Source organism: Oncorhynchus masou, chromosome 12 (assembly GCF_036934945.1).
Source record: "Oncorhynchus masou masou isolate Uvic2021 chromosome 12, UVic_Omas_1.1, whole genome shotgun sequence".
Classification (NCBI taxonomy): domain Eukaryota; kingdom Metazoa; phylum Chordata; class Actinopteri; order Salmoniformes; family Salmonidae; genus Oncorhynchus; species Oncorhynchus masou.
Window position 1 is genome coordinate 70,453,089 of NC_088223.1, and position 20,233 is coordinate 70,473,321.

Here is a 20,233-nt window from a genome sequence, read left to right on the forward strand (position 1 = left end):
ACTGAAGACAGCGCTGTCTTGGAGCCACATGGAGCCTCTTGTGTGAATATCTCTTCTCTCAGCCTCTGGAAGAGATAATAAAATCTCCCAATGCCTGTTGAGTCTGATTTCGGGAAATTAGGAGGACGACAAGGAGTGTATAGACAGAACACTAACAAGCTATTGTGGGATCTAATGGTGGTTTTGGGGCTATTATTCTACTATTCATAATTTGAGTGGCTGTAATGTGGGCTATCCACCGACACCAGACTTCCATTTTAGGATGAGATAAAAACAGAAAAGGAGAGGAATTAAATGCCAAGGGTGCACCTCAATAGTCTAAACCAGCTTCCTCTCTTTGTTTCCTTTACACATACAGAACTGAAAACATAGGATAGATGTAGGAACATAAACCCACACATTACTTTCACCTAACCAGTCATTCAAGATCAATTTAGAGTAAGGAGAAAAGGACAGGAATTCACTTTGTCTATGGAGATCTAGCCCAAAGCAATATGTGGGGTTTAGAAGTAGGGTGAAATTACCATATCTCTGTGTGGGTGGTGTGGTCTGTGCAGCCCACTGAGAAGATGACTGATGCTGGGAGCTGGCTGGGTGGGTGGGACAGGAACAGGGTCATCACTACCTAAGCAATGCTGATCTTCCATTTGATGGTTTATTTAGAAATCTTTTACCCCTCTTAGGAAGATGTATAAGTAGTTAAAAGCTTTGGTGATATGGCTGTTGTTTTAAAAATGAAGTGCTTTTTTATGTTAACAGGAGGGCCTTTTCAATCAATTGGGAGGGAGGGAAAGGGTGTTAAAGCAGGGGTATTCAACCTTGGGTCTGCGGCAGTACTGCAGGGGGTCTGTACAATAGATTACTTTTCCTCCCCCATGTTTTTCAGAATATCACTAGCAACAACAGAATACATTTTAAAAATGCATTACATCCCTACAGTACAGTATAAAATAGGAGAACATCTTTCCAATGATTTTAAACTTTATTTCTCAGTTTTGGGAAATCAGTTCGGACATCTACTTTGTGTAAGTAATTTTTCCAACAATTGTTTACAGACAGATTATTTCATTTATAATTCACTGTATCACAACTCCAGTGGGTCAGAGGTTTACATACACTAAGTTGACTATGCCTTTAAACAGCTTGGAAAATTCCAGAAAATTATGTCATAGCTTTAGAAGCTTCTGATAGGCTAATTGATGTCATTTGAATCAATTGGAGGTGTACCTGTGGATGTATTTCAAGGCCTACCTTCAAACTCATTGCCTCTTTGCTTGACATCATGGGGAAATCCAAAGAAATCAGCCAAGACCTCAGAAAACAAATTGTAGACCTGTAACGATCGTTGTCCTCCTCGGATGAGGAATTGGAAGGATCAGACCAAAACGCAGTGTGGTAAGTGTCCATGTTAATTTTAATAAATAAACTGAACACTGCAATAACCAACAACAACAAAAAAACAAAGAGAGAAAACAAAACAGTTCTGTAAGGTGAAAACAACTACCCACAAACACAGGTGGGAACAGGCTACCTAAGTATGGTTCTCAATCAGAGACAACAATAGACAGCTGCCTCTGATTGGGAACCATACCAGGCCAAACACAGAAATACAAAATATAGAATGCCCACCCCAACTCACGCCCTGACCAAACCAAAAATAGAGACATAAAAAGGAACTAAGGTCAGGATGTGACCAGACCTCCACAAGTCTTGTTCATCCTTGGGAGCAATTTCCAAATGCCTGAAGGTACCATGTTCATCTGTACAAACAATAGTACACAAGTATAAACACCATGGGACCACGCAGCCATCATACCACTCAAGAAGGAGTCGCGTTCTGTCTCCTAGAGATGCTTGTGCTTTGGTGCGAAAAGTGCAAATCAATCCCAGAACAACAGCAAAGGACCTTGTGAAGATGCTGTAGGAAACCGGTACAAAAGTATCTATATACACAGTAAAACGAGTCCTATATTGACATAACCTGAAAGGCCGCTCAGCAAGGAAGAAGCCACTGCTCCAAACCGCCATAAAATAAAAAGCCAGACTACGGTTTGCAACTGCACATGGGGACAAAGATTGTACTTTTTGGAGAAATGTCCTCTGGTCTGATGAAACAAATAGAACTGTTTGGCCATAATGACCATCGTTATGTTTGGAGGAAAAAGGGGGAGGCTTGCAAACTGAAAACACCATCCCAACCGTGAAGCACGGGAGTGGCAGCATCATGTTGTGGGAGTGCTTTGCTGCAGGAAGGACTGGTGCACTTCACAAAATAGATGGCATCATGAGGCAGGACAATTATGTGGATATATTGAAGCAACATCTCAAGACATCAGTCAGGAAGTTAAAGCTTGGTCGCAAATGGGTCTTCCAAATGGACAATGACCCCAAGCATACTTCCAAAGTTGTGCAAAATGGCTTAAGGACAACAAAGTCAAGGTATTGGAGTGGCCATCACAGAGCCCTGACCTCAACCCTATAGAAAATGTGTGGGCAGATCTGAAAAATCGTGTGCGATCAAGGAGGCTTACAAACCTGACTCAGTTACACCAGCTCTGTCAGGAGGAATGGGCCAAAATTCACCCAACTTATTGTGGGAAGCTTGTGGGAGGCTACCCGACTCGTTTGACCCAAATCAATCAATTTGAGGCAATGCTACCTAATGCTAGTGTATATAAACTTCTGACTGTGACAACTTGCAGACTTGTTTTCGATTTGCTGTGCTGTGCGTTTTGTTGCCAACCTATTTTGCTACCTGACAACTTTATGATTTTTACTTTTTAATTACTGTTATATATATATTCCCCCCCCCCCAACTTTTTCACTCCGGACGCTTTATCTGGTCACGATTCGTCAGGACCTACATCCGAAGCTAAGTAGTAACATCACGTCAGGACCAACATCCGAAGCTAAGTGGTAACATTGACATGATGCCTTCTAATTGCAGTCGCTGTATTCGCCTTACGGCGAGGATAGCTGTGCTACAAGCCCGGCTTCAGACGCAAGGGTAATTTCAGTGTAGGAAAGGATGAAACAGCGTCTGTGCCACCAGTAAGTACAGATAGTAGTATAAATCCCCTGGCACAGTCCCCGCAGCTGGACAACTTTCTCACGGTTTCTGGAAGGAAATGCTGTAGGAACGCTCAACCGGTGTCGCTCATTCAGCCGACAGAAACTTTCAACCGGTTTTCCCCATTAAGCAGCGAGTCGGAGTCAGAGGCCGAGCCTTCTCTGGTCTCTACTCCTCCCGTTACGGGGTCTGAGACGCCAAAGCTTCCCACCATTAGCTCTGACAAATTCAAAACTCTAGTCATTGGCGACTCCATTACCCGCAGTATTAGACTTAAAACGAATCATCCAGCGATCATACACTGTTTACCGGGGGGCAGGGCTACCGACGTTAAGGCTAATCTGAAGATGGTGCTGGCTAAAGCTAAAACTGGCGAGTGTAGAGAGTATAGAGATATTGTTATCCACGTCGGCACCAACGATGTTAGGATGAAACAGTCAGAGATCACCAAGCGCAACATAGCTTCTGCGTGTAAATCAGCTAGAAAGATGTGTCGGCATCGAGTAATTGTCTCTGGACCCCTCCCAGTTAGGGGGAGTGATGAGCTCTACAGCAGTCTCACAACTCAATCGCTGGTTGAAAACTGTTTTCTGCCCCTCCCAAAAGTTAGAATTTGTAGATAATTGGCCCTCTTTCTGGGACTCACCCACAAACAGGACCAAGCCTGACCTGCTGAGGAGTGACGGACTCCATCCAAGCTGGAGGGGTGCTCTCATCTTATCTACCAACATAGACAGGGCTCTAGCTCCACAATGAAATAGGGTGCAGGCCAGGCAGCAGACTGTTAGCCAGCCTGCCAGCATAGTGGAGTCTGCCACTAGCACAGTCAGTGTAGTCAGCTCAGCTATCACCATTGAGACCGTGTCTGTGCCTCGACCTAGTTTGGGCAAAACTAAACATGACGGTGTTCGCCTAAGCAATCTCACTAGGATAAAGACCACCTCCATTCCTGTCATTATTGAAAGAGATCATGATACCTCACATCTCAAAATAGGGCTACTTAATGTTAGATCCCTTACTTCAAAGGCAATTATAGTCAATGAACTAATCACTGATCATAATCTTGATGTGATTGGCCTGACTGAAACATGGCTTAAGCCTGATGAATTTACTGTGTTAAATGAGGCCTCACCTCCTGGCTACACTAGTGACCATATCCCCCATGCATCCTGCAAAGGCGGAGGTGTTGCTAACATTTACAATAGCAAATTTCAATTTACAAAAAAATTAATGACGTTTTCGTCTTTTGAGCTTCTAGTCATGAAATCTATGCAGCCTACTCAATCACTTTTTATAGCTCCTGTTTACAGGCCTCCTGGGCCATATACAGCGTTCCTCACTGAGTTCTCTGAATTCCTATCGGACCTTGTAGTCATAGCAGATAATATTCTAATCTTTGGTGACTTTAATATTCACATGGAAAAGTCCACAGACCCACTCCAAAAGGCTTTCGGAGCCATCATCGACTCAGTGGGTTTTGTCCAACATGTCTCTGGACCCACTCACTGTCACAGTCATACGCTGGACCTAGTTTTGTCCCATGGAATAAATGTTGTGGATCTTAATGTTTTTCCTCATAATCCTGGACTATCGGACCACCATTTTATTACGTTTGCAATTGCAACAAATAATCTGCTCAGACCCCAACCAAGGAACATCAAAAGTCGTGCTATAAATTCACAGACAACACAAAGATTCCTTGATGTCCTTCCAGATTCCCTCTGTCTACCCAATGACACCAGAGGACAAAAATCAGTTAACCACCTAACTGAGGAACTCAATTTAACCTTGCGCAATACCCTAGATGCAGTTGCACCCCTAAAAACTAAAAACATTTCTCATAAGAAACTAGCTCCCTGGTACACAGAAAATACCCGAGCTCTGAAGCAAGCTTCCAGAAAATTGGAACGGAAATGGCGCCACAGCAAACTGGAAGTCTTCCGTCTAGCTTGGAAAGACAGTACCGTGCGGTACCGAAGAGGCCTTACTGCTGCTCGATCATCCTATTTTTTTAACTTAATTGAGGAAAATAAGAACAATCCGAAATTCCTTTTTGATACTGTCGCAAAGCTAACTAAAAAGATGCATTCCCCAAGAGAGGATGACTTTCACTTTAGCAGTGATAAATTCATGAACTTCTTTGAGGAAAAAATTATGATTATTAGAAAGCAAATTACAGACTCCTCTTTAAATCTGCGTATTCCTTCAAAGCTCAGTTGTCCTGAGTCTGCACAACTCTGCCTGGACCTAGGATCAAGAGAGACACTCAAGTGTTTTAGTACTATATCTCTTGACACAGTGAAGAAAATAATCATGGCCTCTAAACCTTCAAGCTGCATACTGGACCCTATTCCAACTAAACTACTGAAAGAGCTGCTTCCTGTGCTCCTATGTTGAACATAATAAATGGCTCTCTATCCACCGGATGTGTACCAAACTCACTAAAAGTGGCAGTAATAAAGCCTCTTGAAAAAGCCAAACCTTGACCCAGAAAATATAAAAAACTATCGGCCTATATCGAATCTTCCATTCCTCTCAAAAATCTTAGAAAAGGCTGTTGCGCAGCAACTCACTGCCTTCCTGAAGACAAACAATGTATACGAAATGCTTCAGTCTGGTTTTAGACCCCATTATAGCACTGAGACGGCACTTGTGAAGGTGGTAAATGACATTTTAATGGCATCGGACCGAGGCTCTGCATCTGTCCTCGTGCTCCTAGACCTTAGTGCTGCTTTTGAAACCATCGATAACCACATTCTTTTGGAGAGATTGGAAACCCAAATTGGTCTACACGGACAAGTTCTGGCCTGGTTTAGATCTTATCTGTCGGAAAAATATCAGTTTGTCTCTGTGAATGGTTTGTCCTCTGACAAATCAACTGTAAATTTCGGTGTTCCTCAAGGTTCAGTTTTAGGACCACTATTGTTTTCACTATATATTTTACCTCTTGGGGATGTTATTCGAAAACATAATGTTAACTTTCACTGCTATGTGGATGACACACAGCTGTACATTTCATTGAAACATGGTGAAGCCCTAAAATTGCCCTTGCTAGAAGCATGTGTTTCAGACATAAGGAAATGGATGGCTGCAAACTTTCTACTTTTAAACTCGGACAAAACAGAGATGCTTGTTCTAGGTCCCAAGAAACAAAGAGATCTTCTGCTGAATCTGACAATTAATCTTAATGGTTGTACAGTCATCTCAAATAAAACTGTGAAGGACCTCGGCGTTACTCTGGACCCTGATCTCTCTTTTGAAGAACATATCAAGACCATTTCAAGGACAGCTTTTTTCCATCTACGTAACATTGCAAAAATAAGAAACTTTCTGTCCAAAAATGATACAGAAAAATTAATCCATGCTTTTGTCACTTCTAGGTTAGACTACTGCAATGCTCTACTTTCCGGCTACCCGGATAAAGCACTAAATAAACTTCAGTTAGTGCTAAATACGGCTGCTAGAATCCTGACTAGAACCCAAAAATTTGATCATATTACTCCAGTGCTAGCCTCCCTACACTGGCTTCCTGTCAAAGCAAGGGCTGATTTCAAGGTTTTACTGCTAACCTACAAAGCATTACATGGGCTTGCTCCTACCTATCTCTCTGATTTGGTCCTGCCGTACATACCTACACGTACGCTACGGTCACAAGACGCAGGCCTCCTAATTGTCCCTAGAATTTCTAAGCAAACAGCTGGAGGCAGGGCTTTCTCCTATAGAGCTCAATTTTTATGGAACGGTCTGCCTACCCATGTCAGAGACGCAAACTCGGTCTCAACCTTTAAGTCTTTATTGAAGACTCATCTCTTCAGTGGGTCATATGATTGAGTGTAGTCTGGCCCAGGAGTGGGAAGGTGAACGGAAAGGCTCTGGAGCAACGAACCACCCTTGCTGTCTCTGCCTGGCCGGTTCCCCTCTTTCCACTGGGATTCTCTGCCTCTAACCCTATTACAGGGGCTGAGTCACTGGCTTACTGGGGCTCTCTCATGCCATCCCTGGAAGGGGTGCGTCACCTGAGTGGGTTGATTCACTGATGTGGTCATCCTGTCTGGGTTGCCACCCCCCCCCTTGGGTTGTGCCATGGCGGAGATCTTTGCGGGCTATACTCAGCTTTGTCTCAGGAGGGTAAGTTGGTGGTTGAAGATATCCCTCTAGTGGTGTGGGGGCTGTGCTTTGGCAAAGTGGGTGGGGTTATATCCTTCCTGTTTGGCCCTGTCCGGGGGTGTCCTCGGATGGGGCCACAGTGTCTCCTGACCCTTCCTGTCTCAGCCTCCAGTATTTATGCTGCAGTAGTTTGTGTCGGGTGGGGTGGGGTCAGTTTGTTATATCTGGAGTACTTCTCCTGTCCAATTTGGTGTCCTGTGTGAATCTTAGTGTGCTTTCTCTAATTCTCTCCTTCTCTCTCTCGGAGGACCTGAGCCCTAGGACCATGCCCCAGGACTACCTGATATGATGACTCCTTGCTGTCCCCAGTCCACCTGGCCGTGCTACTGCTCCAGTTTCAACTGTTCTGCCTTATTATTATTCGACCATGCTGGTCATTTATGAACATTTGAACATCTTGGCCATGTTCTGTTATAATCTCTTCTCGGCACAGCCAGAAGAGGACTGGCCACCCCACATAGCCTGGTTCCTCTCTAGGTTTCTTCCTAGGTTTTGGCCTTTCTAGGGAGTTTTTCCTAACCACCGTGCTTCTACACCTGCATTGCTTGCTGTTTGGGGTTTTAGGCTGGGTTTCTGTACAGCACTTTGAGATATCAGCTGATGTACGAAGGGCTATATAAATAAATTTGATTTGATTTGACCCACTGCGAATGTGATGAAAGAAATAATTCTCTCTATTCTGACATTTCACATTCTTAAAATAAAGTGGTGATCCTAACTCACCTAAGACAGGGAATTTTTACTAAGATTAAATGTCAGGAATTGTGAAAAACTGAGTTTAAATGTATTTGGCTAAGGTGTATGTAAACTTCCGACTTCAACTGTATGCTTTGAAAAAGCACCCACGAATGGGCTACCAGTGTGGCAAGTAACGCTGGCAAGGTTTCTTGACATGGCTAACCTTTGTTTAACAAGCTAAACAGCTGCTCTCAGCAAAAATGTGTTTGGAGTTTATTTGTTTATTTGGATCTCCATTTGCTTTTGCAGAGGCAGCAGCTATTCTTCCTGGGGTCCACAAAAAAGCACAAAACATTACAAACAAAACACTGGTACGATGATACACTGAAGGACAGTCACACAAATTTCAAACAACGATATAAAAAAATACAAAAAAAATGTCCCCTCATGGTCCCCACTGTTCCATGAAATTTTGTTTAATCTTTTTTTAAAGGTAATTTTGCAGTTTGCTTGAGTAATTGGTGATGGAAGGGAGTTCCATACGATAATGGCTCTGTATAATACTGTGAGTTGCCGTGAATTTGTTTTGGACTTGGAGACTGTGAAGAGACCCCTGGTGGCATGTCTTGTGGGTAATATATGAGTGTCTGAGCTGAATGTTATTCAATTATGCAGACAATCAGGAATTTTCATTACAGTAATACTCGTAAAATTATACTGAACAAAAATATAAACGCAACATGTAAAGTGTTGGTCCCATGTTTAAAATTGTCCATGCGCACAAAAAGCTTATTTCTCTCAAATTTTTCAAGATAACCCATCCACCTGACACGTGTGGCAAATTAAGAAGATGATTCAACAATGATCATTACACAGGTGTACCTTGTGCTGGGGACAAAAAAAGGTAACTCTAAAATGCCACAGATGTCTAAAGTTTTTAGGGAACGTCCAATTAGCATGCTGATTGCAGAAATGAGAATTTGGTAGTACATCCAACTGACCTCACTACCGCAGACCACGTGTGACCACTCCAGCCCAGGACCTCCACATCCAGCCAAGAATCTGTACACAATTCCTGGAAGCTGAAAATGTCCCAGTTCCTCCGTGGCCTGCATACGCACTAGATATGTCACCAATTGAGCATGTTTGGGATGTTCTGGATCAAAGTGTATAACAGTGTGATCCGGTTCTTGCTAATATCCAGCAACTTCTCACAGCCATTGAAGAGGAGTGGGACAACATTCCACATGCCACAATCAACAGCCTGATCAACTCTATACAAAAGGAGGTGTCATGCTGCGTGAGGCAAATGGAGGTCACACCAGATACTGACTGGTTTTATGATCCACGTGCCTTTCTTTTTTTTGAGGTATCTTTTGTGGCTCCCAAGTGGCGCAGCGGTCTAAGCCGCTGCATCTCAGTGGTTGAGGCGTCACTACAGACACACTAGTTCGATTCCAGGCAGTATTACAACCGGTCGTGATTTAGAGTACCATAGGGCGGCTCACAGTTGGCCCAGCTTCGTCCGGGTTTGGCCAGTGTAGGCCGTCATTGTAAATAACAATTTGTTCCTAACTGACTTGCCTAGTTAAATTAAGGTTACATTTAAAATCTGTGACCAACAGATGCATATCTGTATTCCTAGTCATGTGAAATCCATAGATTAGGGCATAATGAATACATTTTAATTTACTGATTTCCTTATGAACTGTAACTCAGTAAAATTGTTGCATTTTATATTTTTGTTCAGTGTAGTAAATAGACCAATAAAAATGAGATTTTCAAACCTCTCTGCCAATAGCAGCTTGTTTTCAGTTTTAGCCTCCCCAGTCAGACTACTCCCACAGTCCTAGCAAAAGTATTGCTTGAGAAATTGCTCTTTGCTAAGAAGCTATTTTTGTTTCTTTGTTTTAAATGGTTACAATCATGCAGTTTTCCTCGCACAAGTGACTTCTGTCCTCTTTATGAAATTATCTACTTTACCCTGTATATAAAAAAATTACCATATGCACTGATTGTTTAAATCAAAACTATTGCTGACTGTAAACCTGAACAATAAAATGTTTTATATATTGTAAGCCCAATATAGCCAAATGAGCAGGTATAGCCACATGAGCAGGTTGGTTAGTGCCCGAATCTAGGCACAGTGCTCACTTTGAGTAGTGATATTGCCTGGGGTTGTCAACACAGTTACGTCCTCTTCTTCAGTATCGAACTGAATGTATCAGTTGTCACAAAAGATGAGACAAATTTTCAGGAAAGTATGAAGAATGTAATATGAGCAAAACATTTTAGAGAACATTTGAATCCATTTCCTGATGAATGCTACGTTTGAAATGGTTTGGAGTCCGGGGACCGATTCACTTGTAACTTAAACATTTGAATCGGTGCCAATGCATATCAGTGAATTGTTACATCACTTTTAAAAATGACTTGATAATGAGATAAAAATTGCTGCATTGGACCTTTTAAGAGGACGTCATGGCTATGTTGGGAAAAACAGAAACCCGTATGTTGCAATCGGGTTGACCTGAATAGGACAAATGTGAAACAGGATTTTCATGAATAAATCAATTATTCAGATGTTTTTACTGTTTCTCTCAACAGAAAAGAAGGCAGAGTTGGAACAGCTGATGACAGACATAAAGAAGTTTGCGAACAAAGTGCGCTCCAAGTTAAAAAGTATGTTGAAAGCACAACCACTGCTTATAGAATCTGGCTGAAGCTTATGTCACATTTAAAGGTAGAATATTCAGGCAAATGCATTATTTAGTATAGAGAGGGGAGAGAAAAACAGAGAAACCGAACTAAACCTGGTTCTTCATTAATTAGACCATCTGAATAAATGGTAGTGGTACTGGTAGATTGATTTTTCTTCTCTCTCTCCATTCCCTACAGGCATTGGTTAGTCCATAGAGCATGAGGAGGCTTTAAACTGAGCATACTTAAAACACAGGTGGGTTATGATGTGTATATAGCAGGGAATTTCAAAACTGAGCCTGGAGTTTTCAGGATCGGAGTTGCCATCCCTGTTGGACTGTATGTTTAAGTCTAGTTATTATTGGAAAGCATTAACTCTTGATGGACAATGTAACATCCTGCATAATTCTCTGTCAGCATTCCACGTTGTCTTGGAAGTTTGTGGAGGTGATGTCGGCATACAACACCACGCAGTCGAACTACCGGGAACGCTGCAAGGGCCGCATCCAGAGACAACTGGAGATCTGTGAGTGTGCTCTGTGAGTGTGCTCTGTGAGTGTTTGTGTGTTCCTGATATTCTCTTATCAGAAATTGTGATACGGTATTGTGCATGATAACATTACAGACTACATAGTTACACACCGCATGAATGGGTTGATATGTTTTGGTTTTATTTGCCCAGTTTTGTTTGCCTATTTATTTGTCTACTGTTCCCCCAACTAATGTAAACTCTGCAAAAAAAGAAACCTGTCTTTCAAAGATAATTCGTGAAAATCCAAATAACTTCACAGATCCTCATTGTAAAGGGTTTAGACACTGTTTCCCATGCTTGTTCAATGAACCATATACAATTAATGAACATGCACCTGTGGAACAGTCTTTAAGACACTAACAGTTTACAGACGGTAGGCAATTAAGATCACAGTTATGAAAAATTAGGACACTAAAGAGGCCTTTCTACTGACTCTGAAAAATACCAAAAGAAAGATGCCCAGAGTTCTTGCTCATCTGCGTGAATGTGCCTTAGGCATGCTGCAAGGAGGCATGAGGACTGCAGATGTGACCAGGGCAATAAATTGCCATGTCCGTACTGTGAGACGCCTAAGACAGCGCTACAGGGAGACCGGAGGGACACGGTTTCACGGTTTTGTCTCACCAGGGGTGATGGTCGGATTCGTGTTTATCGTCGAAGGAATGAGAGTTACACCGAGGCCTGTACTCTGGAACGGGATTGATTTGGAGGTGAAGGGTCCGTCATGGCCTGGGGTGGAGTGTCACAGCATCATTGGACTGAGCTTGCTGTCATTGCAAGCAATCTCATCGCTGTGTGTTACAGGGAAGACATCCTCCTCCCTCATGTAGTACCCTTCCTGCAGGCTCATCCTGAAATGACCCTCCAGCAAGACAATGCCAACAGCCATACTGCTCGTTCTGTGCGTGATTTCCTGCAAGATAGGAATGTCAGTGTTCTTTTGATTTTGACCCCCCCCCCTTGTTCAGGGACTAATTATTCGATTTCTGTTAGTCACATGTCTGTGGAACTTGTTCAGTTTATGTCTGTTGAATCTTGTGTTCATACAAATATTTACACATGTTAAGTTTGCTGAAAATAAACGCAGTTGACAGTGAGAGGAAGTTTCTTTTTTTGCTGAGTTTATTTATAGTCAAATCTAGTGTTTTGAGTAAAAATGTTTTCGGTACTCTCTGGAGGTGTGTGTGTTTCGCCCTGTAATTCCAGCTCCAGATACGGTAGTGAGGAGATGACACCCATAGCAAATGACGTGAAGCAGAATGGGGAGATATTGAATTAAATTATTAGAGATGTAGAGACAAGCTCCTCTTGGGTTCTCCAACTCTTGCGGTCAAATAAATAAAAAAATATTGGGCCTTGGTCCTTCACCTTAAACTCTTAGTCACATCATGTTGTTATGGATTATTTATTTTGATGTAACCTTTATTTAACTAGGCACGCTGGGCCAATTGTGCGCCGCCCTATGCGACTCTCAATCACGGCCAGATGTGATACAGCCTGGATTTGAACCAGGGATAGGAGTGACGCTTCTTGCACTGAGATGCAGTACCTTAGACCGCTATGATATTTACAACTTCATATGAATCAAACTGACCAAATGTGTTTGTTTGTCTCAAGAAGATATGCAATTGCTAGCCTGTGTTTCAAGTGTGTTCATGGCTCCCAGGTGAGCCGCAGCTGTGCTGCAGCCAGGAAGTGCTTGCGGCGCTGAGTCAATATTGAACCAGGCAGAGCAGTAAACGGAAACCCTACAACTGAACATCCACACACACTGCACAGTCATACGCAGCCATAACACAGACATAGCTATAGAGTGATATACAAAGTCATAAAGCATTGTACACATCTCAAAGGTCTCTTTCCAAAAATTGAGAGAGACATCCTGGTAAAATAAGTTACATGTTTGTACAACCATAGTGTTTTAAGCATAGGCTATATATTGTTATACACAAGAGCTAGCCTTGGGGGTCACCTGGGAATAGAGGAGTAAACAGATCCATAGTGGAAGTGTGTGTGCACACTCATAAACATATGGACACATATGTGCGTGCATGCATGCGCACACACACACACACACACACACACACACACACACACACACACACACACATATATATATATATATATACACACACACACACACACACACACACACACACACATACACATATACACACACATACACACACACACACAGTGGGGCAAAAAGTATTTAGTCAGCCACTAATTGTGCAAGTTCTCCCACTTAAAAAGATGATAGAGGCCTGTAATTTTCATCATAGGCACACTTCAACTATGACAGACAAAATGAGAAAAAAAATCCAGAAAATCACATTGTAGGATTTTTAAGGAATTTATTTGCAAATTATGGTGGAAAATAAGCATTTGGTCAATAACAAAAGTTTATCTCAATACTTTGTTATATACCCTTTGTTGGCAATGACAGAGGTCAAACGTTTTCTGTAAGTCTTCACAAAGTGAAGTGGGAGAACTTGCACAATTGGTGGCTGACTAAATACTTTTTTGCCCCACTGTATATACACTGGCTGTGTTCTGATTGGCAAGTCTAGGACCAAATGGCTCCTCAACAGCTTCTACCCCTTTGCCATTAGACTGCTGAACAATTCATAAAAATTGCCTACGGACAATGTATGTAGCCTCGTTAATGTTGTGTTACTTTTTATTATCACTTTTTATTTTTAGCCTACTCGGTAAATCATTTCTTCTTGAACTGCACTGTTCGTTAAGGGCTTGTAATTAAGCATTTCACGGTAAAGTCTACACTTGTTGTATTCGGCGCATGTGGAAAGTAAAGTTTGATTTGATTGGATGCTGGCTTGCCATGGAATGTGTTACTTTGTCCTTGCCAATCAGGAATGAGTCATTCATGACATTCACTACCCCCAATGGCAATTAGTGAAAGGGTGCACTCATAACTTAGCCAGACCAAGAGGTTAGGACTTGCAGATTAACATGTTGGAAAAAATATAATAATGTCACTACTCGCACCCTCCTAAACATCTAGGTTTATAAATTGACAAATTTGCCAAACCGGCGACGTGAGTTGTTCAGGCTTTCTTGAAGAAGTGCTGCACATGGTCCGAATACGCAGTGGAAAGAGAGAGCCACTGTTATTGGGTATGGCAATGGCTGAGGTTTGATGGATTCAAAAGTGGGAGGACAGAAGGACACTGGGAGGGAGGCAGGGGTCTTATTTCAGGCCTTATGTCTGTATGTGTGTATGCGTGCCAGCACAAGTGTGTGTGTCTTTGTACGCATCTGTGTGGCCATCGCATGGTGTGGCCTTTTTCCAGCACTCTGATGAATTGTTGTCACTAGCTGCCAGCAGATGATCACCCCACTGTAAAGCTTCACCATTTATCTGCCACAGCACTCAGACAGCAATTGAATCATAGGGTTGGTCACTAAGGTTAGAGACTTGAAATATACATTTTCCCCTGGAAGGAAGAGTGGATTAGGCCCCCCGATTGCCAACAAATGCACAATATATCCCGAACACATTTCTGCTTCTTGCTAGCAGGCATAGGAAATCTGTGGAACGACAGGGAAGCAATGTTACGTGTGCATACTTTATTTCAAATAGTGATGCTGTTAACTTAATCTGTCAGTAATACAACTATTTTAGAACTCTACAACAGGTTCCCCTGGATTCCTGTTTGGATGAATTCAATCACTAAGACACATTTACTGAGTGAAACTAAAAAGCCCATACCGTATTCATCAAAAGGTATGTGTAATGCATTTGGGTGGCAGTAGCCTAGAGGTTAGAGAGGTGGACCTTGAGCAAGCCACTTAATTGCACACAAGACCCAGGCAACACAAATATAGGAATGGAACTGAATTGGCAGCTGGAAGGCTGCTCGTCTCTAATTCCATGTATCATTTCCTGCCGTTGTGCCCTTGAGTAAGGCACTTTTTGCACACAATTCCTCTCCATCTAGGGATGCTGCACTGCTGCTGACCTTCTGCCTCTCAACGTGTGTGTGTTTTGGGAAAGGAAAAGGAAAATTTCCATTCTAACCAATGGACAAAGTCCTATTCTATTAGGAATATATAATATACAATTTTTTATTATATTATAGCAAATGTTATAGGTAATAGGAGGCACCATAAACTCATTACGCCAAGGTAGTTCATAAACTATTATATCATTTTTCAGTCCCATCTTAGCTTTTTCAAACAGGAAATCTGTGACATACTGCCATTGGAACAGGCTGCGTGGCTCTCCCATCAGGGACTGGGTTCGGCAGAGATGGAAAAAGGCAGAGATAGAAACAGGCAGATGAGAGACTAGCCTGTGATTAATCCTACACTGACTCCTCTTTCTCTCTCTTGCTCTCTTTCTATCTGCACCTCACCTCCCCAGCCCATTTGCCTTGATGGTGTTGTGGGCGCCCACTCTCTGCCATTGTGATTAGTGGCGAGAGAGCGCGCGCACGCACACAGCAGCCCTGAGAAGGCTCCTTTTGCCTGTCACAATGACAGGCCCATGCCACCTTGTAGGCAGCCCATCGACATGTCTTGGGAGAAGGAAAATGAGATATAACACTGTGTTGGGGGATGTGTGTGTTCGTTAAATTGTGTGGGTGTGTGTGTCTGTGTTGGGTGGCCAACATGTTTAACATTTTACTTAGTTAGCTAAAATATATTCGGTGTTTCTTTCTCAATTATCGTTGGCCATTCCCAGTTGGATCACTTTGAGATGTGTTGCTGTTTCAAAATGTATAGTCTTCTATTGTGCTACTTATACCCAATTGCTTTTGGTTACAGGTTGGTTGTTGTTGGAGACCAATTCCATGGATTGTGTTTGTTATTGTAGCTGGTAGGAACACAACTAATGAGGAACTAGAGAGCATGCTGGAGAGTGACAATCCTGCCATCTTCACATCAGGGGTGAGTGACTACACACACACGCAACGAGCCAATGCAACAGCCAATTACATACAATTTTCTGAAAAAATCATACACAATAGAAGACCAGATATCTAGAAGATAAGACTCTGTTGGCGAGGTGTGGCATTCCAACTTAGTATGCCACACCTACAAGGGGGAGAACTTGTGAGTGGGTATGAGTGTGTGATGACACACAAACTGTGTCTCTTCTAGATCATCATGGACTCCAACATCACCCAGCAGGCCTTGAATGAGATTGAGACGAGACACACTGAGATCATCAAGCTGGAGAATAGCATCAGAGAACTTCATGACATGTTCATGGATATGGCCATGCTGGTGGAGAGCCAGGTACACTGACTGGCTAACCCACGAAAATGAAGACTACACACATACCAATTAGAAAACCCTGTTAGGATCTAATTCTGAGAGTAGAAAACTCAACGGACATTATGAAAGCTTAACCAAGTTTAGTTTTCCCCAGAGGGTCAATACAGCTGCGTTGAGACAAAACATGTTTCCACCACCACAAATGTGTATATATACTCCAATTTAGGCACTCCTCCTTCTCTCCAATCCTTACATATTTTATGGTTCGACAGGAAGACGAAGTAATAGGGTGATAAACCATTGTTTCTCCCTTAACTTCTTGGCGCATCCATTCCTTTAGCGGGATCATTTTCGTCAACATCCGCTGAATTGCAGAGCGCTAAATTCAAATAAAAAAATTCTAATTCAAATTTCTAAAAATATTTAATTTTCATGAAATCACAAGTGCAATATACCAAAACACAGTTTAGCTTGTTGTTAATCCACCTGGCATGTCAGATAAAAAAAATCTTTACAGCGAAAGCAAACCAAGCATTTATGTTGGGACAGCTCTCTCAGCAGACAAAACATTACAAACAGCTAGCAGCAAAGTAGATTGGTCACGAAAGTCAGAAAAGCAATAAAATTAATCCCTTTGATGATCTTCGGATGTTTGCACTCACGAGACTCCTAGTTACACAATAAATGTTAGTTTTGTTCGATAAAGATTATTTTTATATCCAAAAACCTCCATTTGGTTGGCGTGTTTTGTTCAGTAATCCACAGGCTCGTGCAGGTCACAAATGGCAGACGAAAATTCCAAATAGTATCCGTAAAGTTCGTAGAAACATGCCAAACGTTTTTTATAATCAATCCTCAGGTTGTTTTTACAATAAATAATAGAAAATATTTCAACCGGACGGTAGCTTTTTCAATAGGAGAGAGAGAGAAAAGGTCTGCTCCAAGCTGCTCGCGCATGCAAAAATCTAAGGACACCCAGCTATCCACTGAAGCGATGTGATCTTTCTCACTAATATTTCAGAATAAAAGCCTGAAACTATTTCTAAAGACTGTTCACACCATGTGTAAACCATAGGGAAAGGAATCTAGTTGATATGCCTTTAAATGGAGGGAAGGCATGTAATGGAACAGAGAGGTTTCAGAAAAACAGTACTGGTTGGATTTTCCTCAGGTTTTCGCCTTGCAATATCAATTCTGTTGTACTCACAGACCATATTTTGACAGTTTTGAAAACTTTAGAGTGTTTTCTATCCTAATCTGACAATTATATTTGGGTACGTTTTTCATTCAAACATCAAAATACTGCCCCCTAGTCTCAAGAGGTTCTGACCTGACCTCAACCCCCTTGATGTCTAATCCAAAGATCTCCACCTGTATCACCTATAACAATCCTGTCCCTGCCTCCTGTCTACCCAGCACATTCCAAAGCCATCTGGCTCCTACAGATAACCATTAACTTCTGATGTAAAAACCAGTCTCAGATACTATAGTTTTACTTCTGATGTATAATGTCTCTAGGATAGCAATGTTCCAAGTTTAACCTAGAATCCAACAACCTACAACAACCTTCTCTCTTCACTCACTCACTCACTCACTCACTCACCACCACGGGGAGATGATAGATCGTACAGAGTACAACGTGGACTATGTAGAGAGGGCCGTGTCTGACACCAAGAAGGCAGTAAAGTACCAGAGTAAAGCAAGGAGGGTAAGTCAAATACTAACTCTCAATGTGACCTTATGTGACTATTGTGTCATTAGATGTAACGTTGCATGACGTGGCTTCATGTTGCATGATGTTGATGTGAGGTAAGTTGATGGGAGGTGTCATGGTCTGATGTGAATGTCATTCCCAATGTAAAGATAGGGTGACAGGTATGTGACTCAGGCCCATAGGGTCCCCCTTTCTCCCTTCAGTGGTTCAATGAGAAGATTGTGTCACACATTAAAAAGATGTCATAATTTCCCTTCAAAATTCGACCTATTTTGGATGAACGTCAATTTTTTTTTAAAGCGTTAATTCCGCGTGGTTACAGGGTTCGTTCCGCGTGGTTAAGGCTGTGGTTTGGGGAAGGGTTAAAACAAAATAATTCAAAACAATGTTTTTTTTAACCTTTATTTAACTAGGCAAGTCAGTTAATTAAGAACAAATTCTCATTTTCAATGATGTCCTAGGAACCGTGGGTTAACTGCCTGTTCAGGGGCAGAATGACAGATTTGTACCTTGTCATCTCGAGGGTTTGAACTTGCAACCTTCCGGTTACTAGTCCAACACTCTAACCACTAGGCTACCCTGCCACCCCTATTACCATGAAGGATCAATATTCTCAAGGCTTACTAGAGCACTTTCGTAGCCTAGTGGTCTAGGTAGTGTGTTCTGGAACCGAACATCACGAGTTCACTCCCTGTACTGGGTAATCCTTTTCATTTTTTGTTGTTGGTGAGAGCAGAGGAAGGCATAAATCGTTGTTCTCTGGACCTTTTCAAACATCCGAAATCGCTGTCTTTTTCTAGTGATCAGTCTGTATGCAAAGCATACATAACATTTTAGATGTATAATACACCCCCTTGTGTCTGAACAGCCACAGTACAGGATGGGATGGAAGACCCAACTCACACAGAAGTAATGCTTTTACAGTTGTCTGTGCGATGGGGAGCCGTGCCTGTCTCTTCATACTGGTCAGCCCTCTTCCAGCTCCAAACCAGACTAAACATTGGACTCATAAACGCACGGTCAAAGTGAATATGTCATGTATTGACGTCAATTAATCTCTAGAGACCTCTGTGGAAAAAGTGACTAATTCATTTCACCTTTTCTGTTTTGTTTATCTCCAGTAGCAAAAAAAATACATATGTAGTGTTATAGGTGGGTAAATTAAACTGTCACAAAAACTATGTTTACTTGCATTTTCAACCCAGGCAAATCATGCATGACCTTATGTGACCTGCTCTCATTGAGGCCCTCTATATGTATCTATCTACCTTCATCATTGCTGCTGTGACAGAACAGCATGCATCAAGCCTACTGCTCTTTGCTGGGCTACATCTACATAGGTGCAGGTCTAGGATCAGCTTACACTCTTCATCAGACCCCTTCCTGAATGACAGCCTGTACATTGTACAATATTGCCACCACTTGGTCAGATGAAATACTACAAGTCAAGATTGAGAGAAGTCCCAATTTAAACAGGCAGTTAAAGAATGACTCCAATACAGAGCTCACATATAGGGAATAAAACCCTATTCCAATACTTTCAAATATTTCCCCTCTACCCTTTCATGCTGCCTGAAATCCTTGTTTTATTTCTATTGACGTAATACAATAATGGTCATGCAGAAGAAAATAATGATTATTATATGTTGTGTGGTGCTTGGTATTGTTATTGCCTTCAGTGTAGGTGGTAGTTTAGCATAGATGACATATTACACACATATAGACAAACACTGTAACGTTCTGAGTGTAGTGGGTGAGAAGTCAGGCGCAGGAAGCAGAGAGTTCAAGGGAGTGCTACTTTAATGCACCAAAACGGCGAACATAAGCCAACCCCACGAAAACACAGGGCGTATAACAAAACAAACGCCCCAAACAGGGGGACTTAAACTGTCCAGCAAAACCCAAGAAATGGGAAAACACGTAACCCACAGACGTGCACACAAGTTACACAAAACAGAAGGTCACAATAATTAATCCCGCACAAGGAACCAGGCGGACCGGCTGACTAATAAAGCCTCACTAATTATACCCAACTCAAAACAGGTGCACTCAATAAACACATAAGGAGGGGGAGGAAATAATCAGTGGCAGCTAGTAGGCCGGCGAAGACGACCGCCGAGCGCCACCC

At 42.2% G+C, this 20,233-nt stretch overlaps 1 pseudogene; it reads left to right on the forward strand.

Moving 5' to 3' along the window:
- Nucleotides 1-19,806, forward strand: part of LOC135549209 (syntaxin-1A-like) — a 28,738-nt pseudogene extending 8,932 nt beyond the window's left edge.
- The last annotated feature ends 427 nt before the right edge of the window (nucleotides 19,807-20,233 follow it).